This window comes from Mus caroli, unplaced genomic scaffold, assembly GCF_978045245.1.
Source record: "Mus caroli unplaced genomic scaffold, Mus_caroli_1 scaffold_8, whole genome shotgun sequence".
In the NCBI taxonomy this organism is placed as follows: Eukaryota; Metazoa; Chordata; class Mammalia; order Rodentia; family Muridae; genus Mus; species Mus caroli.
The window spans coordinates 108,306,860-108,329,365 of record NW_028227263.1 but is presented as its reverse complement, the minus strand read 5'-3'; the positions used below and the strand labels follow the sequence as shown (position 1 = coordinate 108,329,365).

The 22,506-nt window shown below is 40.4% G+C and overlaps 1 long non-coding RNA gene and 1 pseudogene across 1 annotated transcript in view; one reads left to right on the top strand and one right to left on the bottom strand.

The window, feature by feature from the left end:
* The window catches only part of LOC110287910 (MYND-type zinc finger-containing chromatin reader ZMYND8-like), a 31,688-nt pseudogene extending 13,274 nt beyond the window's left edge, over positions 1-18,414 (bottom strand).
* A 776-nt stretch (positions 18,415-19,190) lies between these two features.
* LOC147003320 (uncharacterized) overlaps positions 19,191-22,506 on the top strand; it is a 122,839-nt gene continuing 119,523 nt past the window's right edge. Inside the window, exon 1 of the long non-coding RNA XR_015047754.1 lies at positions 19,191-19,330. This is a non-coding gene — a long non-coding RNA (uncharacterized LOC147003320). The remainder of the gene's footprint in view (positions 19,331-22,506) is intronic.

Genomic DNA, 22,506 nt, shown 5'->3' with positions numbered 1-22,506 from the left:
GTGCTGGTCCGGCCGGAAGAGGCCTGTGGTCCTACTCAGGCCGGTTTTCTGCTTCCCTAACTAATGCAGTCTCTGGTCCCACGCGCAATTGTATTGGAGCAGAAGCTGTGTTCCACTCACCAGAAGTCTTAAGATCCTGTGGTGGGTGTTGTGGGTAGCTGGCGAGTGTCAGCCGACCCTGCGCCCTAGCTACCCCGGTGCTTTTCTGACTGGAAGAGGCTTGTGGCCCTACTCAGGCCGGATTTCTGCCTCCCCAACCAAAGCAGTCTCAGGTCCCGCGTAATTGGACTGGAGCAGAAGCTGTGTTCCACTCACCAGCAGTCTCAAAATCCTGTGGCGGTGGTTGTGGGTAGCTGGCGGGTGTCAGCAGACCCTGCGCTCTAGCTACCCGGTGCTGGTCCGGCCGGAAGAGGCCTGTGGCCCTACTCAGGCCAGTTTTCTGCTTCCCTAACTAATGCAGTCTCAGGTCCCGCGCGCAATTGGATTGGAGCAGAAGCTGTGTTCCACTCACCAGAAGTCTTAAGATCCTGTGGCGGGTGTTGTGGGTAGCTGGCGAGTGTCAGCCGACCCTGTGCCCTAGCTACCCCGGCGCTTTTCTGACCGGAAGATCGAGACAGGCATTTTTGTGCTTTGACTCAGGAAAGCCTTGTGTGTAACAGCTTGAGAATAACAACAGGTGAGTATTGGTTATCCAAAATAGTTTGGACCAGAATTGTTTCATACTTTGGCATTATCTGTACTTTGAAGATACTTAGCCATGAATTTGATGACAGGATACTCTTAATCTGAAAACTTAAAGCTGGAAATTGATCTGAAATATAAAGGTTTTTCAAGATATTTTAGACTCAGGGTTATTGGGTAATCTGGGCTTGCACCATAGGTTGGCTTGGAGTACTCGGAGACAGCACTGCTTGACAGAAGATACCCTGCTTTCCTAATGTCCTAAATAGTACAAGGCCCAGGTGTATGAACTTCCTGGAGCTGCTTTTTTGATGCAATCCTGGCCTTAATAGAGAGGCCTGGCAAGTGGAGCTGGAGGTCTCAGATAGAGGAGAACATGGACACCGTGTTGCCAGCACTGTTCCGGTTGGTTGGTTATTTATTGTGCTTGTGTGTATGCGTGCGTGTGTTCACCATGCCATGTATGTGGAGGTTAGAAGACACCCTACAGTAGTTACATCGTTCCTTCCATTATGTGAGTTTAGAACACTGAACTCACATTGTCAGACTTGAGAGCAAGATCCTTTACTCACTGATCCATTTTGGTAGCCAGATTCTTCCACTTAATTGTGTCTCCTGAAGGCACAAGAGAATCAAAAGACTAACACTGGACCTTACTTCTCTATATATATTTTGTTATGCCACACAGTGCTAACGTTAGAACCCAGATTTACTACTTGCTAGGCAACAGCTCTACTGCTGAGCTCTCCCAGAGTTCAATATTGGGCATTTCCGCTGAGGAAACTCTTTCACATATTGAATAAATAAACACATAGACAATAGAAATTTCACGTCTGATCAAATTCATCTTCCTACTCAAGAGGTGGCACTGTACTATAATATTTTGAGTATCAATAGAACCTATGACACATGTTACGTGTAGCCAACATCAGTTATTTTAAGTGCAATTCCCTAGTCTTTCAACCCGTGATAGTCACTCTTGAAGTACATTTTGACTCCATGTTATATACAGTAGAGCTTCAATACATTCTCTTTTCAAGGACAGGGTCTCACTCTAGGTCTGACTGTCCTGAAAGTCATGTAGACCAGACTTCTCTTATACTCAGAGAGATCCACGTGCCTTCTCTTAAGTGCTGTGATTAAAGGTGTGAACGACTATGCCGGGTTGTTAGTAGGTTCTTTAAGTTAGCTGAACTGTCTTGCTGTGAGCTGACCCCCTTAAGTAAAGCTTGGTTGTGTGTGTGTGTGTGTGTGTGTGTGTGTGTGTGTGTGTGTGTGTAGGGGGGTCACACGAATTTGAGCCTGTTTCCATTGGGAGGGATTCTAGACTCTCGAGGTGTTTCCAGTGCCCTCTCTGTAGGCTGCATGGGCACTCACTCAGTTCACACTTGCACTCCCCTTTCTGAGAAATCCAGTCTCAGAGAAGTAGCTGCTGGCTGCAGGTCTCAGATTTCCCTGTGCAGCTTCTCTGCTGGTTTATAACACTGGGAAGTGGGAGAGAATTAAAAGCAAAACGTAGAGTTTGGCTGTGTTGATGGTGTCCTAATCCCTGATTGGCAGGATGAGACCAACCTTCCATTCAAGCCACCATGGACCTGGGGCTACTTAAACCTCCTTTTGTGAAGAAGAGAGTCACTCATCATAGCTGCTTACAACAGTGTAAAAGGCGTTGCTTTCTGAGAGGTGGAAATACTTTTAGCTTCTCCTGCCTCATCTGTCCTTTAATGTGCAACATGCAGCTTAAAATTTAAAAACAGTATAGAGGGATATATGCAAAAGAAATGTAGAAGGAAAATATGCAGAAGCAAGAAACTGCTGTGAGACCAGGAGAGAATAGACCCATTAGACACAGGAAACTGCATGTGAGGCCAGGAGGGGACTGAGCTGTGGATGTCCCAGACACCTGAATTGGAAGAAAGAGCCATCAGATACTATGACAAATACATAAAGTAGATTAGAGGAAAAGATGGATTGAATAAATAAACAACTGATACACAAATATGCTAAAGACTGCTCATTGTTCATGATGGTGGCTGAGTGTGTAAATTTAACACAGTAATAATTAGCAAGCATAAATCCACCTCAAGATCACAGACACACTATAGCTTACACCTGCTAGACAAGTGTTCTGCAACTGAGATCAATCCATACCAGGGTTTCTCTGTAGCCCTGGCTGTCCTGGAACTCACTTTGTAGACCAAGCTGGCCTCAAACTCAGAAATCTGCCTCCCAAGTGCTGGGATTAAAGGCCTATGCCACCATGCCCGGCTCGTACCTTCCTTTTCTATGTGTGTGTGTTTTATTTTGGCCCAGGGCCCTTTGCCTAGGCTAGCTTTGAAGCTGTGATCTCCCTGGCTTAGCTTCTCTACTGGGACAACAGGTTTGCACCATCAGGCCTAGCAACATTTCTGCATGCTCTGAGATCTCTCCCTGGAGAGCTTGGACATGGAAGTGGTCAGCTTGGAAAAATACTAGCAATCAATACTGCAGGAGTCTGCTGCAGTTAGGTGTCCACTAGATGTCAGTGAGCTTCAGGAATGAAATAGAGCTGGGTCTTCCAGAGTCAGGGAGTGATTTCCCTCTCTGCCTGGTAAAAATCAGGTTTCCGCAGTATGTCTGATGATCTCAGCTGGTCCTTGTGAGTAGGAACCCAGAGCAGTCAGGATCAGTTATTTCTCTGTAAACAATGACTGGATTGGGATTTACCACCTCAACAGAGCCAGGTAGCTTCAAGGAGACAGAGGTTAAGAGAAGAGAGAAAGGAGGAAAAGAGGCATGGTTGCTTATGATACTCATGAACTGGTGGCTGCTCAAGGGGGTGGAAGGGCAGGAGTTTACCCCTCCTAGAGGACAGGATGGCATGTATATTTTCACATGGGCCTGCTCCTACGAATGTAAGGGGATTGGCTTGTCACTCTGTCTTTGTCTTGTTTATTTTTCTTCTTTTTGAAGGGAACCTTCCCCCCTTTTCTATAATAGAATTGCCATGGAGAGACATTCACATCTGCAGCATCTTTGCATTGAACAGTATGTGAGTTTACCATTGAGCACTATATATGACCATGAGTTCATGAATTTAAACAGCAAGTGTCATGTATCTTATAACAGGCAGATCAGACAGAAGGAGATGAAGTCATTTAGGGACATTGATACCAAACTGAGATGATTTATCTATTTTGGCACTTAATGCCCATATGATGACATTTCCTGGTGCCATCTAGGCTGTGATTGCACTCTTCCCTCCTCATCATCATGGGGGACAAGTTCGTGTAAGAGGGGATTAAGGCAGGAGGGATGTCTGAGCCCCTCAGTGCTGATGCAGGGGGCTGTGTTCATGCAATGACTGAGCAGCTGGCCCAAGCAAAGGTAGCTTCCTAAGTGGTGTACTTCGAGGGACCAACATACAATGCTAGATTCCATGTGTTTATCAGTGTGTTGACAAGTAAGCTATGGTTTCAGGGAATTGTGGGATTCAAGATTCCAACAGCACGGAGGAGATTCCTTCCATCAGGAGAATTACCAGGCTTTCTTCAGGACTGTATTCTGAAAAGCAAATTATCTGGAGAGGGTAATAAATAAACCCTGCCCTATCACAAGGCAAATCTGTAGTCTGTGTCAGTGAAAGAGTCTGAATGTGAAGGGGAATAAGGGAGTTGGTAAAGATGCAAATTGGTCGACAACTAGAATAACTCCATATGCTGCTCCCACTTCTTCCATCTGAACTGTAGATGAGTTAGCAACCCTCTGACTAGGTCAGTACATGGGGGCTTGAATTATCTCAGCTGAATCTAACTCGGGACAAGTTGTTTTTGTCCTTTTTTTTTTAATCTTTACCACTGACCTTATTAAAATGGCGATATATTATAAGCCAGCCAAGGCAATAACAAGTCTTTCCAATAGTTTTGATTAGTATAAAATTTTGTATGGTAAAATCCTAAGAGTATAAATGTTTACTCAGATTAAGAAGAGCTAATTTAGAATTTTAAAATATTTTTTATTAAGTCTTTTCCTCATTTACATTTCCAATACTATTCCAAAAGTCCCCCATACCCTCCCAGCTACTCCCCTACCCACCCACTCCCACTTTTTGGCCCTGGCATTCCCCTGTACTGGTGCATATAAAGTTTGCATGACCAATGGGCCTCTCTTTCCAGTGATGGCCAACTAGGCCATTTTTTGATACTTATGCAGCTAGAGACAGAAGCTCTGGGGGTACTGATTAGTTCATGTTGTTGTTCAACCTATAGGATTGCAGACACCATCAATTCTTTGGATACTTTCTCTAGCTCCTCCCTGGGGGTCCTGTGATCCATCCAATAACTGACTGTGAGGATCCACTTCTGTGTTTGCCAGACCCCGGCATAGTCTCAGAGGAGACAACTATATCAGGGTACTTTCAGCAAAATCTTCCTAGTGTATTCAATGGTGTCAGCGTTTGGAAGCTAATTATGGGATGGATCCCTGTATATGGCAGTCTCTAGATGGTCCATCCTTTTGTCTCAGCTGGAAAGTTTGTCTCTGTAACTCCTTCAATGGGTGTTTGGTTCCCAATTCTAAAAAGGGGCAAAGTGTCCACAGTTTGGTCTTCGTTCTTCTTAAGTTTCATGTGTTTTGCAAATTGTATCTTATATTTTGGGTATTCTAAGTTTCTGGGCTAGTATCCACTTATCAATGAGAACATATCATTTGAGTTCTTTAGTGACTGGGTTAACTCACTCAGGATGATGCCCTCCAAGTCTAATCATTTGCCTAGGAATTTCATAAATTCATTCTTTTTAATAACTGAGTAGTACTCCATTGTGTAAATATACCACATTTTTTTGTATCCATTCCTCTGTTGAGGGGCATCTGGGTTCTTTCCAGCTTCTGGCTATTATAAACAGGGCTGCTATGAACATAGTGGAGCATGTGTCCTTTTTACCGGTTGGGACATCTTCTGGATATATGCCCAGGAGAGGTATTGCTGGATCCTCTGGTAGTACTATGTCCAATTTTCTGAGGATCCACCAGACTGATTTCCAGAGTGGTTGTACAAGCTTGCAATCCCACCAACAATGGAGGAGTGTTCCTCTTTTTCCACATCCTCGCCTGCATATGCTGTCACCTGAATTTTTGATCTTAGACATTCTGACAGGTGTGAGATGGAATCTCAGGGTTGGTTTGATTTGCATTTCCCTGATTAAGAATGCTTAACATTTTTTCAGGTGCTTCTCAGACATTCGGTATTCGAGAGGTGAGAATTCTTTGGTTAGCTCTGAGCCCCATTATTTAATGGGGTTATTTGATTTGCTGGAGTCCACCTTATTGAGTTCTTTATATATATTGGATATTAGTCCCCTATCTGATTTAGGAAAGGTAAAGATGCTTTCCCAATCTGTTGGTGGCCTTTTTTTACTAAAGATGTTGTCTTTTGCCTTACAGAAGCTTTGCAGTTTTATGAGGTCCCTTTTATGAATGCTAGACCTTACAGCACAAGCCATTGCTGTTCTATTCAGGAATTTTTCTCCTATGCCCATATCTTCGAGGCTTTTCCCCACTTTCTCCTCTATAAGTTTCAGTGTCTCTGGTATTATTTGGAGCGCCTTGATCCACTTAGATTTGACTTTAGTACAAGGAGATTGGAATGGAACAATTTGCATTCTTCTACATGATAACCACCAGTTGTGCCAGCACCATATGTTGAAAATGCTGTCTTTTTTCCACTGGATGGTTTTAGCTCCCTTGTCGAAGATCAAGTGACCATAGGTGTGTGGGTTCATTTCTGGCTCTTCAATTCTATTCCTTTGGTCTACTTGTCTGTCGTTATACCAGTACCATGCAGTTTTTATCACAATTGCTCTGTAGTAGAGCTTTAGGTCCCGCATGGTGATTCCACCAGAGGTTCTTTTATCCTTGAGAAGAGTTTTTGCTATCCTAGGTTTTTTATTATTCCAGATGAATTTGCAGATTGCACTTTCTAATTCGTTGAAGAATTGATTTGGAATTTTGATGAGGATTGCATTGAATCTGTAGATTGCTTTTGGCAAGATAGCCATTTTTACAATGTTGATCCTGCCAGTCCATGAGCATTGAAGATCTTTCCAACTTCTGAGATCTTTTTTAATTTCTTTCCTCAGAGACTTGATGTGCTTATCATACAGATCTTTCACTTCCTTAGTTAGAGTCACACTAAGGTATTTTATATTATTTGTGACTATTGAGAAGGGTGTTGTTTCCCTAATTTCTTTCTCTGCCTGTTTATCCTTTGTGTAGAGAAAGGCCATTGACTTGTTTGAGTTAATTTTATATCCAGCTACTTCACTGAAGCTGTTTTTCAGGTTTAGGAGTTCTCTGGTGGAATTTTTAGGGTCACTTATATATTCTATCATATCATCTGCGAAAAGTGATATTTTGACTTTTTCCTTTCCAATTTGTATCCCTTTGATCTCCTTTTGTTGTCGAATTGCTCTGGCTAGGACTTCACGTACAATGTTGAATAGGTAGGGAGAAAGTGGGCAGCCTTGTCTAGTCCCTGATTTTAGTGGGATTGCTTCCAGCTTCTCACCATTTACTTTGATGTTGGCTATTGGTCTGCTGTAGGTTGCTTTTATCATGGTTAGGTATGGGCCTTAAATTCCTGATCTTTCCAAGTCTTTTATCATGAATGGGTATTGGATTTTGTTAAATTCTTTCTTCCATTTCTCAGGAGATGATCATGTGGTTTTTGTCTTTGAGTTTGTTTATATAATGGATTACATTGATGGATTTCCTTATATTAAACCATCCTTGCATCCCTGGAATAAAACCTACTTGGTCAGGTTGGATGATCAAAAGAGTGCTTTTGGGTTTGGTCAGCGAGTGTTCTTGGGTTTGGTCAGCGAGAATTTTATTGAGTATTTTTGCATTGATATTAATAAGGGAAATTGGCTTGAAGTTCTCTATCTTTGTTGGATCTTTCTGTGGTTCAGGTACCAGTGTAATTTTGGCTTCATAGAATGACTTGGGTAGAGTACCTTCTACTTCTATTTTGTGAAATAGTTTGTGAAGAACTGGAATTAGATCTTCTTTGAAGGTCTTATTTAACTCTGCACTAAACCCATTTGTTTCTGGACTTTTTTTGGTTGGGAGACTATAAATGACTGCTTCTAAACTTTAGGGGATATGGGACTGTTTAGATCATTAATTTGATCCTGATTTAACTTTGGTACCTGGTACCTGTCTAGAAATTTGTCCATTTCGTCCACGTTTTCCAGTTTTGTTGAGTATAGCCTTTTGTAGAAGGATCTGATGGTGTTTTGGATTTCTTCAGGATCTGTTGTCATGTCTCCCTTTTCATTTCTGATTTTGTTAATTAGGATGCTGTCCCTGTGCCCTCTAGAGATTCTGGCTAAGGGATTATCTATTTTGTTGATTTTACCAAAGAACCAGCTCCTGGTTTGGTTGATTCTTTGAATAGTTCTTCTTGTTTCCACTTGGTTGATTTTGTCCCTGAATTAGATTATTTCCTGCCATCTACTTCTATTGGGTGAATTTGCTTCCTTTTGTTCTAGAGCTTTTAGGTGTGTTTTCAAGCAGCTAGTGTGTGCTCTCTCTAGTTTCTTTTTGGAGGCACTCAGAACTATGAGTTTCCCTCTTAGAAATGCTGTCATTGTGTCCCATAACTTTGGGTATGTTGTGGCTTCATTTTCATTAAACCCTAAAAAGTCTTTAATTTCTTTCTTTATTCCTTCCTCGACCAAGATATCATTGAGAATAGTGTTGTTCCGTTTCCACGTGAATGTTGGCTTTGTATTATTTAAGTTGTTATTGAAGATCAGCCTTAGTTCATGGTGATCTGATAGGATGCATGGGAAAATTTCAATATTTTTGTATCTGTTGAGGCCTGTTTTGTGACAAATTACATGGTCAGTTTTGGAGAAGGCAACATGAGGTGCTGAGAAGAAGGTATATTCTTTTGTTTTAGGATAAAATGTTCTGTAGATATCTGTTAAGTCCATTTGTTTCATATCTTATGTTAGTTTCACTGTGTCTCTGTTTAGTTTCTGTTTCTACAATCTGTCCATTGATGAAAGTGGGGTGTTGAAGTCTCCCACTCTTATTGTGTGAGGTGCAATGTGTGCTTTGAGCTTTACTAAAGTTTCTTTAATGAATGTGGCTGCCCTTGCATTTGGAGCATAGATATTCAGAATTGAAAGTTCCTCTTGGAGGATTTTAACTTTGATGAGTATGAAGTGTCCCTCCTTGTCTCTTTTGATAACTTTGGGTTGGAAGTCGATTTTTTTTAATTATTAGAATGGGTACTCCAGCTTGTTTCTTCAGACCATTTGCTTGGAAAATTTTTTGCCAGCCTTTCACTCTGAGATAGTGTCTGTTTTTTTCCCTGAGATGGGTTTCCTATAAGCAGCAAAATGTTGGTTCCTGTTTATGTAGCCAGTCTGTTAGTCTATGTCTTTTTATTGGGGAATTGAGTCCATTGATATTAAGAGATATTAAGGAAACGTAATTGTTGCTTCCTATTATTTTTGTTTTTAGGGTTGGCATTCTGTTCTTGTGGCTGTCTTCTTTTTGGTTTGTTGAGGGATTTCTTGCTTTTTCTAGGGCATGGTTTCCATCCTTGTATTGTTTCTTTCTTTTTTTTTTTTCTGTTATTATCCTTTGAAGGGCTGGATTCGTGGAAAGATAATGTATGAATTTGGTTTTGTCATGGAATACTTTGGTTTCTCCATATATGGTAATTGAGAGTGTTGCTGGCTATAGTAGTGTGGGCTGGCATTTGTGTTCTCTTTGTGTCTGTATAGCATCTTTCCAGGATCATTTGGCTTTCATAGTCTCTGGTGAAAAGTCTGGTGTAATTGTGATAGTCCTGCCTTTATATGTTACTTGACCTTTTCCCCTTACTGCTTTTAATATTCTATCTTTATTTAGTGCATTTGTCATTCTCATTATTATGTGTCAGGAGGAATTCCTTTTCTCGTCCAGTCTATTTGGAGTTCTTTGGGCTTCTTGTATGTTCATGGGCACGTCTTTAGGTTTGGGAAGTTTTCTTCTATAATGTTGTTGAAAATATTTGCTGGCCCTTTAAGTTGAAAAATCTTCATTCTCATCTACTCCTACTATCCGTAGGTTTGGTCTTCTCATTGCGTTCTGGATTTCCTGGATGTTTTGAGTTAGGATCTTTTTGCATTTTGCATTTTATTTGATTGTTGTGCCGATGTTCTTTATGGAATCTTCTGCACCTGAGATTCTCTCTTCCATCTCTTTTATTCTGTTGCTGATGCTCGCATCTATGGTTCCAGATATCTTTCCTAGGTTTTCTATCTCCAGCGTTTCCTCACTTTGGGTTTTCTTTATTGTGTCTACTTCCCTTTTTAGGTCTTGAATGGTTTTATTCAATTCCATCACCTGTTTGGTCGTGTTTTCCTGCAATTCTTTAAGGGATTTTTGTGCTTCCTCTTTAAGGTCTTCTACCTGTTTAGCCATGCTAAACTCACAGCTGGGGTGGAGACACTGGAGGTATTGCACACCCTTCCTGAGTGTGTAGAGTTGCTCATCACAGGCAGAGAGGGCTGAAGACCTCTTTCTGCCTCAAAGAAAGGTGAACTTTGGAAGTTTTCTGTAGGGAGGAAGAGGACAGCAGGAAAATAGTGAGGTTGATGCTTTCTAGGTTCCTTGGGGAGCAGTGCTATCTCCAGTTTGTACTGGCTGGGATTGTCTAAGACTGAAGTTCTCTCCAACATCCCAAATTGCAAATGAATCAATAGTACTTGATTCTTGGTACTCTTCATGATGACACTCATTTGATGAGCTGCCTGTTCTTTCTCTGTGGGCAGAGAATTCCTAATGGCTCTCATTCAACTTTTGCTCCAATCTGGGCACAGTCCTTCTTTGCTCTGGTTTGTCTTGGTCGCACACTTATGATATTATCTCATTACTGTGTCCCAGAGCAGAAATGTTTAGAGGCAAGAGAGCCATAGACAGCTTAGGCCTCTTGCTTTGCTGTGTCCTATGCACATCTCACTCTCTGTAGAGAGACAGAGTCTCTCTACTATATAAAGATGGAGCTGCCCCTGCCTCTGGAGTGCTGCTGTCTTAAGTGAGTCCCAGATCCACCAGGATTGTCTATATTCTGTGATTAAAAGAAATAATGGCCGGCGGTGGTGGCACACACCTTTAATCCCAGCACTTGGGAGGCAGAGGCAGGAGGATTTCTGAGTTCGAGGCCAGCCTGTTCTACAGAGTAAGTTCCAGAACAGCCAGGGCTACACAAAGAGACCCTGTCTCCAAAATACTAACTAACTAACTAACTAACTAACTAACTAACTAACTAAGTATATAAATAAATAAATAAATAAATAAATAAATAAATAAATAAAGGTATAGATGCTCACAGCCAACCATTGAACTGATCACGGGGTCCCCATGGAGGAGTTAGAGAAAGGACTGAAGTAGCTGAAGGGGTTTGCAACCCCAGAGGAAGAACAACAATGTCAAACAACCAGAGCTCCCAGGCTCTAAGCTACCAACCAAGGAGTACCCATGGAGGGATCCATGGCTGCAGCTGCATATTTAGCAGAGGATGGCCTTCTCAGGCATCAATGGGAGAAGAAGCCCTTCCTCCCATGAAAGCTCAGTGTCCCAGTGCCTCAGTGTAGGAGAATGCAAGGGCATGGAGGCAAGACTGGGTGGGTGGTTGGGGGTACACCATTAAAGAAGCAGGATGAGAGGGGGTGGGATAGGGAATTTCTGGGGGGAAATTGGGAAAGGAGATAACATTTGAAATGTAAATAAATAAAACATCAAATAATAATGATGCATACAGGATTTTGTGTATGAATACCTTATTTTGCTAATTCTTTTCCCTTCTAGATCCTCCTGTGTCCCTCCCACTTCTTTTATAATTGATGCCTTCTTATGATTTAAGTATAAGTCTTACATAATATTGTATATCACTTTATAAATACTACCTGGTGATAAATTTTCATGTTGCTTGTACATATTTAGGCCTGACTTATTAGGATTTGCAAACTTATTAGAAGGCTTTTTCATGAAAAAGATTGTTTCTACCTTTGTTACCTTTTTTAATTGTAATTATTACAGAATGGCAGCCTTTTTTTCCCCATGAATAAGATTGTTACTTCCCTTGTTCCCTTTGTTAATTTTAACTCTTATAGAGTGGGAGCCTTGATAATATCCAACATAGCCAGTGTATACAAGGAATCAATGAATTCTTTCCTGTCTGTGCTAGTTCCCTGCGCAGACCTTGGTTGTGAATTCTGCAGCCAGTTCCAAAATGCCCAGAAGAAGCTCCCCTCCCAGGTACTCTAACACACCCAGGACCACAAGATTCCAGGATCCCAGGGTCCTAGGAGCTTGGTTACAACAGAATTTCAGGGTTCCAGAGACAGCTTGACTCCCAGGAGCTCTGAAACACCCAGGATCTTAGGACCACAGGATCACAGAATCACAGGACCACAGAGACAGGTGAACTCTGAGGACTTCTAACACAATGAGGAACACATGAAGGGCAGGTTCCAGTCAGACATAGCGAGGGCAGGTAGCTCTAGAGATAACCAGATGGTGGGAGGAAATCCCAGCACTCCGGAGGCAGAGGAAGGAGGATTTCTGAGTTCAAGGCCAGCCTGGTCTACAGAGTGAGTTCCAGGACAGCCAGGGCTACTCAGAGAAACCCTGTCTTGAAAAAACAAAAGAAAGGGAGAAAGAAAGAAAGAAAGAATGAAAGATAGATATAGATACTCACAGCCAACCATTGAACTGATCATGGGGTCTCCAATGGAGGAGTTAGAGAAGTACTGAAGTAGTTAAAGGGGTTTGCAACCCGATTGGAAGAACAACAATGTCAACCAGAGCTCCCAGGTTCTAAACCACCAACCAAGGAGTACTCATGGAGGGATCCATGGCTCCAGCTGCATATTTAGCAGAGGATGGTCTTGTCAGGCATCAATGGGAGAAGAAGCCCTTCCTCCCATGAAAGCTCAGTGCCCCAGTATAGTAGAATGCAAGGGCACGGAGGCAGGAGGAGGTGGGTAGTTGGGGGCAGCACCATTATAGAAGTAGGAGGAGAGGGGGTGGGATAGGGAATTTCTGGGGGCGATTGATAAAGGAGATAATATTTGAAATGTAAATAAATAAAATATCAAATATATATATATATATATATATATATATATATATATATCTGCAACAGAAACTAAGGATACATGGCATTATCAAAACCCAATTCTCAGACCATAGCAAGTCATGGATATACCATCACACTGGAAAAAAAGCAAGATTCTGATCAAAAAATAACGTCTCATAATGGTGATAGAGGACTTTGAGAAGTACATAAATAACTGCCTTAAAAAATACAGGAGAACACAAGTAAATAGCTAGAAGCCCTTAGAAAGGAAATACAAAAATACCTTAAAGAATTACAGGAAAACACAATCAAACAGGAGAAGGAAATGAACAAAATCTTCCAAGATCTAAAAGTGGAAATAGAAACAATAAAGAAATCACAAAGAGAGACAGCCCTGGAGTTAGAAAGCCTAGGAAAGAGATCAGGAGTCATAGACGCAAGTATCATTAACAGAATACAAGAGATAGAAGAGAGAATCTCAGGTGCAGAAGATACCATAGCAATCATTGACACAACGGTCAAAGAAAAGCAATATGCAAAAAGATCCTAACTCAAAACATCCAGGAAATCAAGGACACAATGAGAAAAACAAACCTAAGGAAAATTGGTATAGATGAGAATGAAGATTTTCAACTTAAAGGGCCAGTAAATATCTTCAGCAAAATTTTTGAAGAAAACTCCCCTAACCTAACCTAACCTAACCTAAAAATTATAGAAGAAAACTTCCCTAACCTAAAGATCCCATGAACATACAAGAAGCCTACAGAACTCCAAATAGACTGGACCAGAAAAGAAATTCCTCCTGTCAGCTAATAATCAAATCAACAAATGCACTAAACAAAGAAAGAATATTTTAAGAGCAGTAAGGGAAAAAGGTCAAGTAACAAATAAAAGCAGACCTATCAGAATCACACCAGACTTTTCACCAGAGACTATGAAAGTTAGAAGTTCCCAGGCAGATATCATACGGACCTTAAGAGAACACAAATGCCAGCCTAGGCTATTATACCTAGCAAAACTCTCAATTACCATAGATGGAGCAACCAAGATATTTTATGAGAAAACCAAATTTCACAATATGTTTCCATAAAATCCAGACCTACAAAGGATAATAGATGGAAAAGACCAACACAAGGAGGGAAACTATACTTCAGAAAAATCAAGAAAGTAATCTCTCAACAAACCTAAAAGAAGATAGCCACATGAACATAATTTTACCTCTAACAACCAAAATAACAGAAAATAATCACTTTTCCTTAATATCTCTTAACATCAGTGGACTCAATTCCCAAAAGACATAGACTAACAGAATGGACTCAGCATTTTGCTGCAAACAGGAAATGTGCCTCAGTGACAAAGATAGACACTACCTCCTAGTGAAAGGTTGGACAACAATTTTCCAATCAAATGGTCCCAAGAAACAAGCTGGAGTAGTCATTTTAATGATGAATAAAATTGAGTTTCAACCTAAAGATCTCAAAAAAAGATAAGGAAGTACATCTCATATTGGTCAAAGGACAAATCTACTAAGATGAATTATCAATTATCAACATCTATGCTCCAAGTGCAAGGCAAACCACATTCATAAAAGAAACTTTATGAAAGCTCACAGCACACATTGTAATTCACACAATAATAGTGGGAGACTTCAACAGCCCACTCTCATCACTGGACAGATCCTGAAAACAGAAATAAACAGAGACACAGTGAAACTAACAGAAGTTATGAAACAACAAATGGATTTAACAGATATCCATAGAACATTTTATTCTAAAACAAAAGGATATACCTTCTTCTCAGGACCTCATGTTCCCTTATCCAAAATTGACCATATAATAGGTCACAAAAGAGGCCTCAAAAATACAAGAAGATTGAAATAATCCCATGCACCCTATCAGATCACTGTGGACTAAGGCTGGTCTTAAATACCAACAGAAACAACAAAATGATATGCAAGACATTCAAGTGCTGAACAATGAATACACCCCTTGGTTTTGATCTTCTTGAGGACCTGAATGAACACACCACCCTCAGCACACCACAGGCTGTGACATATGTAGCGTGTTCTGTGACATATGTAGTAACATATGTGTGCTAGATGTTCCCATGAGTGCTTTACAGCTAGGTTTTCAAGGGGGAAATGTCTGTTGTAATCGTTTAAATTAGTAGTGATTTTTGTTTCTGGATTATGAACTGCCGGCTACCAGTATGCATCTGTGATTTCTTTCTCATGCATTACATTGACTGTAGAGGTCCAGCAATGTCTGTACACGTGGATAACCATCTATTATTCATAGCTCTGATGGGGCAGTCTCAGCCAAGCGACTCTGAACTGAATGTAGACATTAAACTGCTACTTCAAAGACTTGGCCTCAAGACGCTCTCAACATATTTAGTGACATGGTATAAATATAAAAATGTATAAATATAGCAAAAGCTATTTTTAATACATGTGATTTTATAATTAGGAATAGAAATATATTTGATAGCTATTCTTTTTTTTTTTTAATATTTTTATTACATATTTTCCTCAATTACATTTCCAATACTATCCCAAAAGTCCCCCATAGCGCCCCCCACTTCCCTACCCACCCATTCCCATTCTTTTGGCCCTGGCATTCCCCTATATTGGGGCATATAAAGTTTGCAAGTCCAATGGGCCTCTCTTTCCATTGATGGCCGACTAGGCCATCTTTCGATACATATGCAGCTAGAGACAAGAGCTCCAGGGTTCTGGTTAGTACATCATGTTGTTCCAACAATAGGGTTGCAATCCCTTTAGCTCCTTGGGTACTTTCTCTAGCTTCTCCATTGGGAGCCCTGTGATACATCCAATAGCTGACTGTGAACATCCACTCCTGTGTTTGCTAGGCCCCGGCATCGTCTCACAAGAGACAGCTATATTTGGGTCCTTTCAGCAAGATCTTACTAGTGTATGCAATGGTGTCAGCGTTTAGAAGCTGATTATGGGACGGATCCCTGGATACAGCAGTCTCTAAATGGTCCATCCTTTCATCACAGCTACGAACTTTGTCTCTGTAACTCCTTCCCTGGGTGTTTTGTTCCCAATTCTAAGAAGGTGCACAGTGTCCACACTTTGGTCTTCATTCTTCTTGAGTTTCATGCGTTTATCAAATTGTATCTTATATCTTGGGTATCCTAAGTTTTGGGCTAATATCCACTTATCAATGAATACATATTGTGTGAGTTCTTTTGTGATTGTGTTACTTCACTCAAGATGATGCCCTCCAGGTCCATCCATTTGGCTAGGAATTTCATAAATTCATTCTTTTTAATAGCTGAGTAGTACTCCATTGTGTAAATGTACCATAATTTCTGTATCCATTCCTCTGTTGAGGGACATCTGGGTTCTTTCCAGCTTCTGGCTATTATAAATAGGGCTGCTATGAACATAGTGGAGCATGTGTCCTTTTTACCGGTTGGGACATCTTCTGGATATATGCCCAGGAGAGGTATTGCTGGATCCTCCGGTAGTACTATGTCCAATTTTCTGAGGAACCGCCAGACTGATTTCCAGAGTGGTTGTACAAGCTTGCAATCCCACCAACAATGGAGGAGTGTTCCACTTTCTCCACATCCTCGCCAGCATCTGCTGTCACCTGAATTTTTGATCTTAGCCATTCTGACTGGTGTGAGGTGGAATCTCAGGGTTGTTTTGATTTGCATTTCCCTGATGATTAAGGATGTTGAACATTTTTTCAGGTGCTTCTCTGCCATTCGGTATTCCTCAGGTGAGAATTCTTTGTTCAGTTCTGAGCCCCATTTTTTAATGGGGTTATTTGACTTTCTGGAGTCCACCTTCTTGAGTTCTTTATATATATTGGATATTAGTCCCTTATCTGATTTAGGATAGGTGAAGATCCTTTCCCAATCTGTTGGTGGTTTTTTTGTCTTATTGATGGTGTCTTTAGCCTTGCAGAAGCTTTGTAGTTTCATGAGGTCCCACTTGTCAATTCTCGATCTTACAGCACAAGCCATTACTGTTTGATTCAGGAATTTTTCCCCTGTGCCCATATCTTCAAGGCTTTTCCCCACTTTCTCCTCTATAAGTTTCAGTGTCTCTGGTTTTATGTGAAGTTCCTTGATCCACTTAGACTTGACCTTAGTACAAGGAGATAGGAATGGATCGATTCGCATTCTTCTACATGTTAACAACCAGTTGTGCCAGCACCATTTGTTGAAAATGCTGTCTTTCTTCCACTGGATGTTTTTAGCTCCCTTGTCGAAGATCAAGTGACCATAGGTGTGTGGATTCATTTCTGGGTCTTCAATTCTATTCCATTGGTCTATTTGTCTGTCACTATACCAGTACCATGCAGTTTTTATCACAATTGCTCTGTAGTAGAGCTTTAGGTCCGGCATGGTGATTCCACCAGAGGTTCTTTTATCCTTGAGAAGAGTTTTTGCTATCCTAGGTTTTTTGTTATTCCAGATGAATTTGCAGATTGCACTTTCTAATTCGTTGAAGAATTCATTTGGAATTTTGATGGGGATTGCATTGAATCTGTAGATTGCTTTTGGCAAGATAGCCATTTTTACAATGTTGATCCTGCCAATCCATGAGCATGGGAGATCTTTCCATCTTCTGAGATCTTCTATAATTTCTTTCTTCAGAGACTTGAAGTTTTTATTATACAGATCTTTCACTTCCTTAGTTAGAGTCACGCCAAGATATTTTATATTATTTGTGACTATTGAGAAGGGTGTTGTTTCCCTAATTTCTTTCTCAGCCTGTTTATTCTTTGTGTAGAGAAAGGCCATTGATTTGTTTGAGTTAATTTTATATCCAGCTACTTCACCGAAGCTGTTTATCAGGCTTAGGAGTTCTCTGGTGGAATTTTTAGGGTCACTTATATATACTATCATTGATAGCTATTCTTAAAAAAAAAAAAAAGAATCGAGGAACTCTGCACAAGACGATGTGACAGAAGGTACGAGTCAGGGTTCAGAATGGGGTAGTGCCTTCTGTTTATGACAGGGATCCTGTGCCCAGACAAATCTCAACAGTGCAGTTGCCAAAATAAGGCTCAGGAAAGGACAAATCCTTGGGCCCTTAGATGTGAAATCTGTTCCTTTCTGTAGCATTCGGTCCTAAACTACGTGTGTGTTCCTTTAGGATCTACTGTACACGTTTGACTTCTTTTATTTCTTTATTTCTTTATTTTCTAGCCCCTTGTCTTTATACTTTGGATTTTTTTCCCTCTTCCCAGTTCCCATTGCTCTGTCTTTCATGTAACAGCCTCAATATTTCTACAGTAACTGCTTCCTCAGAGTCAAGTCCCCTCTTAGTCTCTCCCACATTCTCTTGACTCTTAAGACTCAACAGTTCAGAGCCCAGAGCATAGTGACACTCTAACCCCCTGAGATGGATGAAGAAGCAGTTGAGAATAAACTGTTGTGTCCAAAGTCACATTCTTAGTAAAAATCAAAGCTAAACATTCAATTTGAGATATTCATTAAAATTGACATTGAATTCGAATGAATGTCAATACCTATGGTAATCCTCACTAGTCCTGTATGGATTTTAAACATATATTAAAAATCATGAAAGTTGGATCAAAACCAATTTTAAAGTTTTGTTACTTACCTGACATGATGTATGAGGGAGAGTAACAGTAATAAATATGTGAACCAATCAGGAAAAATGGTTGTCTTTGTCTGATCTGCTGACCAAACCAGAGAGTGTGTTCAGTATCAGACAGCTCACTGGTCACTGGTCACAGGTTACCTGTGATGATCCAAATTTGTTTACAGGCAGCTCCATGGAAACCCAGGATTCTACTAGGTGCTGGTAGGCTGGGAGGGAGAATGATGTCATAAATCAAGCAATAGCCAATTGGAAGGTCATATTCTGAGCTCCAAGACAGGATTGGTTGGAGAAGATGCATGCCAGAAGACCAGCTTCATCCATGAAGCCTGAGTTGTGTGCTGATCAAAGAGTTAATCTTGGCATGGCAGCCCCTCTTGATAGGAATTTTAGCCTCTGAGGTTATGGCAGTGCTTTTGATAAGGTTCATTGATGAAGGTGTTTCTAATGTACATATGATGCAAAACATTCCAAAAGATCATATCCCTTCAGTGCCCATTGTATACTCAGACAGAACCCTTCAGCAGGAAGGAGAGGAACATATAGGTTAGGGAAACATAGTTGAGAAACCATTTCAGTTGATCTGACTTGTGAGCTGTCAGCATCTGTGTATGACCAAAGGAAGAGATCAAGAGCTCCATTTTAGCTGTGTTGAAGGGCAGGGTTGTGGAGATTATGAATGCTAAGACTCTTCTCTTTCAGTTTCTCCTCCAGGAGTCCTTTATTCAGCTGTTATGACCCTGTTTGACCTCTCATCTCTCTTCTCTCCTCTGTAGGCTTTGATCCTTGGACCAGCTTGATCCTGCATCCTTACATTAGTGGGTGATTATCAATGAACTTCCAGAAGCAGTGGTCTTCATTTCATCTGGCAAATGCTTGTAAAGTGTGTTTGCCCTTATAAGTAAAGAACAGAGGAGCCAAAGGTAAGGCTGGCTGCATGTGTTCCCTTATTCAGACTTTCTTGCTCTTCTCCTGCCCATATTCTGCTATTTCTGGGTATTTTTCTCTCCTCTTCTTTTGTTTTCCCGAGTTAGGATTTCCTCTCTAGCTCATGTTCTGGGTCTCACTGTACATCACTGTCTGCCTTCAGACTCAATGGACATTCTAGTTGTCTTTGTCTCCCTGTTTTTAGTATCATGGTCTTGAGATACCCAATCTGCCTGACTTCTTTGTCCCCACCTGAAAGGAGTGTGACAGTTCCTGTACCTTCTTCCTTCTTATAGAATTCCTCTGTAGAATTCTGGGTTTCTGCAATGCTTGAGTCTGAGACCCACATAAATGGAGAGGGAGAGGAGAAAGAAAGAGGTGGAAAAAGAAAGAAGTCCTTAATTGGTACAAGATGTTGGGTTACATGAAAAAAACAACAATGTAGGTATTTTTGTTTATTTGTGAATAAAGGACCAATCTTTTCTCTTTTTTGGTGTATCCTCACAAACCTGAATGTTTTTTTGACCTTTTTATAGACATATATGCAAGTCTCCTTCCTTCCTTCCTTCCTTCCTTCCTTCCTTCCTTCCTTCCTTCCTTCCTTCCAGTCTTTCTTTCTTTCTTTCTTTCTTTCTTTCTTTCTTTCTTTCTTTCTTTCTTTCTTTCTTTCTTTCTTTCTTTCTTTCTTTCTTTCTTTCTTTCTTTCTTTCTTTCTTTTCTTCCTTCCTTCCTTCCTTCCTTTTTTCCTTCCTTCCTTCCTTCCTTCCTTCCTTCCTTCCTTCCTTCCTTCCTTTCCTTCTTTCTTCTTTTATATTTGTGTTGTATCTCCAATTTTTGTGACTCCCCAGTAGATTCATAGACTGTATATGGATCATGGCACGGGTCTTGTACATGCTCATATGCCATCTATAGTCTAAGTATGCCTTAAAGCACTAACTCATGTGACTGTACCTAGAAGTCTTTATTAAAATGACACTAGAGCCACTTAAGCTGTTCTCCAGCAACCCTATGAGGTATTACAACAATCACTTCGGCGCTTTCACACTGAGCTAGTGCTGTAGCTTATAGCCATACATCTGGCTCCATAGAAATGTCCCTCCACTCAAACAGTGCAATTTTGTATAGTTCTGGGCAAATCTCTGCTGGAAAAATGTCCTTTTTCACATGGCAACCAAAATGGGAGCCCTCCTGATACATCACTTGTCAGATACTGGCACACATTTGCCAAGGCTATACATAAAAGTAAACTCCTACTTGTGGATGTTTCAGAAAACAACACTGTCCTACTGTGGCACTATAGACCCAAGGTGAGTAGACCACTGATTGCCAGGACTGAGAGGAGGATCACTCTGTGGAGAGAGAGAGGGAGAGGGAGAGAGAGAGAGAGAGAGAGAGAGAGAGAGAGAGAGAGAGAGAGAGAGCGAGAGAGAGAGAGAGAGAGAGAGGAAGAGAGAAAAGAAATAGACTGTTATTTGTATTTTCTTTTGTAATCCCATAATTTCTGTGTAATGTTTTAGTATTTTTCAATAAATTTATTTACTTTTTATTGAAAATAGATGATGTTCTTATAGAATTTATCATGATGTTAGTTTCTCCTCCCTCTAGTCTGTCTTGTCCATCCCCAGTCCCCCAGTCATCAGTATCCATTCCCTGTCTATCTTTCAGTAGAAAAGAACATACTTCTGAGAGATAATAACCAAACAATTCAAAAGAAAATAAATTGAGATGAAGCAAATCTCTCATTCCTAAGTTGAAGATGGTTACTGATGGACGGAAAAGTCCAAAAGTCAAAGGCTATTTTTTAGCCTCTACTGAGATGATTGAATATGTTTTGTACCAGTTTGTTTATATGGTGGATTATATTGATATATTTTTGAATATTGAACCATCTCTGCATCCCTGAGATGAAGTCTACTTGATCTTGGTAGAATTATGTTTTTGATGTACTAGTTGATTTGGTTCGCAAGAGTTTACTGAGTATTTTTGCATCAATGTTCTTAAGGGAAATTGGTCTGAAATTCTCTTTCTTTTTTGAGTCCATTCTGTCAACCAATCTTTCTAGTTTCTTTATGAATGCACTCACACTATGATCTTTCATCTTAGCAGTACTTTCATTGTTTGTACTACATATCTTGTGCCTTAATTTTCATTCAATATTAGAAAGTCTTTTTTTTTTCTTTATTCCTTTCTGGCTCAGTGGTCATTCATTGAGTAACCAATTGTTTGGCTTTCAAGAGTTCATAGGCTTTCCCTTTCCTCTATTGTTGAAGTTCAGTTTTAATTAATGGTGATCTTATATGATGCAAGGAGTTGTTTGAAATGTCTTGTATCTGGTGAGGCTTGCTCTGTGACCAAGTATATGGTCAGTTTTGGACCCTGAACCGCACACAGGTTCCATTCTCCTTACCTCTCCTATCCAGGTCTCTACATCTTTTCTAAGTATATTTTCAGCATCCTCACTTGGGACTTCCTTCTTATTTATGTATTTTTGGATCTGTGGACTGTAATGCAGGTATCCTGTATTTATGGGTTATATTCATTTATAAGTGAGTGCATACCATGCATATTCTTTTGGGTCTGGGTTACCTCACTCACAATATTTTCTAGTTCTGTTTGTCAGCAAAATTCATGATGTCCTTGTTCTTTTTGTTTTAGTAGTATTCCATTGTGTAAATGAACCACATTTTCTGTATCCATTCTTCAGTTGAGGGACATGTCGTGTAAGGTAGAATCTTAGGGTCATTTGATTAATATTTCTTCGATGACTAAGGACTTTGAACATTTCAAATATCTAGCATAGCTTTGGGTATATGCCAGTGTTCCCTGTGATTCTCAGATTAGAGTAGAATATGGGATTTTTTTGTTTTTGTTTTTGTTTGTTTTTGTTTTTGTTTTTCAGAGTAACAGTGACACCACAGTTGGCATGCTTACTTTTTTTTCTTTTTAAGAAGGAGAGATTCTAACTTTGTCATCCTCAGAAAACCGCATGAAGAACGATACCTATGAGAGTTTTTGTGATTGTTGTTTATAATAGTAAAGTACTAGAGAGAATAGTTGACAGTGATGGACTGAGCAAATGAAGTGTGTACTGATTTATTTGGTCAATTAAGTTTATCACAAGAGTGCATAGTCAGCAAGCTGGGGCCAGAGGATAGAGAGGTTGAGGCCCTCT